Genomic DNA, 3,579 nt, shown 5'->3' on the forward strand with positions numbered 1-3,579 from the left:
TGAAAGTCCTTGAAGCTGTTTGTATTCGTGTGCATAAGCCGGATTTGTGCAAAAAGAAAAGAACATGAAGCACTTCAGTATGTTGACAGTGCAGAGGAGGCTGTTTACAGCCAGGGAAGCCTGGCTTGGTGGCACTTAACACATAAATTTCTGAGTGCAATAAATAATTCACGCATTTTGACAAACTGCATATATATCAGGAATGGGTTTGCTCACACCCTGGAGCTCGCGCTATTCCGCCGACTTGACTTGACACTTGACTGACTCACGACTGCCATCCAGAGCACACGACAAGTCCATCTAGCCTTCGACTTGGCAAACCTGCTCAATACAGAGTGTTTCCGGGAATTCACCCCTCATCAGCATATATTATAGCGTGAGCTCCAATGTGGGAGCAAACCCATTCCTAAAAAATCATCGCCGAAGTCGCAATCACGATTTCGTACTGCACATACATGTACATTGTACTAGTGGGGTCACAGGAGTCAACTTTGGATGAGAAGTACTTCGGATACAACTTACTCTTTTCAACTCCCCGAAGGCCAAGGGGTACATCTTATCCGAGTTCCACTGTAATATTACCATTATTACTTGTAGAGAGAAGCTGTTCTAGTACAACCGTATTTTCCTGGTTGTAAGTGAGCTTTCCTAAGGCTGTGCAGAAAGCTAAAATATAATATAATATGCTCAAATCTGTGGACAGCAACTGTTTCGCTCTGTTAGAGCTCCTCAGCACAGCTCAGAGGACCGAAGCGCAGCTCTTCGCAATGAAATTATGTTTCCGTGAAGCAAAGCATTTTTATAAAGAGCTGAAAACCCCGCCAAGAGTGCTCGAAATGCTCCAAGAGCTGTGAGCGTTGCACAAGGCGAGCGGCAAGGGTTCGCGCTAAGATAAGAGTGCTCAACCTAACGACAGTGCTGACTGCTAGGGAGCATAATATAATTATAGTATATATTTGAAACTCCGGTATTGAGCCAATAATAAATGTAGAAAGGAAAACTGACATATGGAAACGAGTTAAGAGTAATGAGACATTCGACGTCCTGATATCTAGCTTCAACAATTCCGCCACCTTGCAGTTGATTTTCCCCATTTCTCTCCTCATCAATCCCTACTTGTCTTTGTACATACATGTACATATACATGTACTAGTAGTAATACTGTTCTTTCAATCAAATGAACCCCTCGATAGGCACATTGCCTTTGGGTCATTTCATAATAATAATAATAATAATTTATACAAAAGAGAAAGACGAAGGAACTATAAGTTACGCTATACTGTCCACTAACACCACCAGTTACTAAACAATCAGCTCATGCGATTACATTGCACGACACTGAGCATGAGCTGATCGCATGAGCTGATTGTTTAGTAACTGGTGGTGTGAGTGGACAGTATAGCGTAACTTGTAGTTCCTTGGTCTTTCCCTTTTGTATAAATTAGGCTCTTCATCTGAGTCCAATAATAATAATAATAATAATAATAATTTGAAACTCGGATGTTGAGCCATAAATAAATGTAAAAGAGAAAAGTAAGAAAAGTAAAAGTAAGAGTATATAGTATCATGTTACAGTGATGGAGAGTTACTCTAAACTCGTATCCATATGTCCTTTTCTCTTTTACAATAATAATAATAATAATAATACATCTCCGTAGCACTCACCGACAGCCTTCCGACTCGGAAAGTTCAAGGTTACGGAGAGACCAAAGAGGGGAAGGTAAGCGCAACGAAAAGGAGCACAAGCTACAGTCCCAACGGAACAAAGAATGTCGATTGCTACTGGACGATGACGAGACCAGTAGGATACTTGACAAAGCGGTCTAACTACAATTCGAAGCAGCAAAGCAGCACACCACCCAACTTGGTTGCTCAGAAATATTAAAGATAAGACTATATTAGTACAGAAGGGGGAAGCTTTGCAAAACGAATTGTACAAGCCGAACGCCAAACTCCTACAGTACTCCTCATGCATGACATTGTAGAATTGTAGTATAAGAGTGCACTTGCACGAGACTCAGAGTAGCAACACTGCAAAACTTGGAAATCCTTTGTGTCTAAGTGTATTACCCCGCTTTGCCTTAGGACATTGAGCACTTTTTGCCGACGCAAGAAATACTTCTATTGTTCTATATACCTAATATATATATACTCAATGATGCAGACAGCCAGACTGTTTCGGCCAATGAGGCCTCATCAGTGCAACTCCGAGCTTAAAGTAGGATTGAACTGTCAGCCATGGCTACGAGAACCACAGACATTACTCATTAGGACAGCTCGATGTACTAGCGCTGAGAGTGTTAGCAGCGGGCAAAGCATAATTAATATGTATATATAATATTATGTCACACTGGATTATAAGTCGCAGCCCCATTTCCAGACCTGAACCCTGTTTTAAATACATTCACTTCAGCAGTAAACCACGCTTGATTGTACGCCGAACCCCTTTGTTGGCCCTCATAACAGAATAGTGTAAAATGTGCGACTTATTAACCTTTTATCCTCCCATTCTTCCCATGTGAGGAAGAGCGTCGTACAACTTGAGGCCACTGGCATGATCGCACTACAACATTCTCAGCAGAGGCAATACAAGAAAGTTAACAATAGAGAATACCGAGAAGTTTTACTGCGTATTGTATGTGACGTGTACATGACTGTTACGTTTGTCTCTTGCTTGGTTTGTGCAAGAATTGATAATGCATGTGTTTGGCTGCGGGATTGTATGGCATGCCGCGTGTCCTGTTTCCAGGTTTTGTTCTGTATTTTGCTCGTGGGGAGCGCATGGGTGCTCTTTACTGACGCCGCCCGTAATCACAAGTGGACCTCTCCAAAGCCAGGTGAGTGTGTATTGGAGGGGAGACACTCCAGGTGTCTAGACCGTCAGGCAAAGACTACTGCTTCTTTGTGTTCTGTTTGCGCTGGTACTTCCAGCCTCTGTCCGGTCATTTGAGAGTAGCCTATGTTGCTGTTGTACCCAGGTGCAATGGAGATACGCTGTACCAAAGTTGATTTTGTCAAGATTGCAAGCCACACAATATGTTTTGAATCAACATACCTGTGACAAGGGGAGAAGCAAATTTGAGGCAATTTCTATTTTATAACAGCCGTTCTTGTCAGTATGTGTCTACATCTTTTCAGTATGTGTCTGCATCTTGTCGGTATATTCTCAACAACTACTGCATTCATCTCACCCTTCCTGCTTGTTTTGTAGTGCTATGTTGAGCGATTTTGGCTGCAATGCTGATACTTTCAAACCTCTTCAAAGTGAAAAGCCATCAATACCCTCTCCTCTTCTTTGCCTAATTCCTCCTGCTAGGATATTATAGGCATGAATCTTATCTGTCTAGAAATGTACTCCGTTGTCCAGTGGGCATTTACCTCGCGGTTCCCTCGGTGCTTAGCCTTTCACCAGAAACCAAAACAAACCTTTCTCAAGCAATGGACATTTGCGAAGCGCAAAATTTAACTTTACCCCCAAAGAGTGCTGCTCACTGCTTGTGGGACTTTGCCTACCACAGCCCTACTGGAAATGGTAATGGCTATGATGCTGTATGGACAGATGCGTATGAAACCACGACA

Source organism: Sycon ciliatum, chromosome 5 (genome assembly GCF_964019385.1).
Source record: "Sycon ciliatum chromosome 5, ocSycCili1.1, whole genome shotgun sequence".
Lineage (NCBI taxonomy): Eukaryota > Metazoa > Porifera > Calcarea > Leucosolenida > Sycettidae > Sycon > Sycon ciliatum.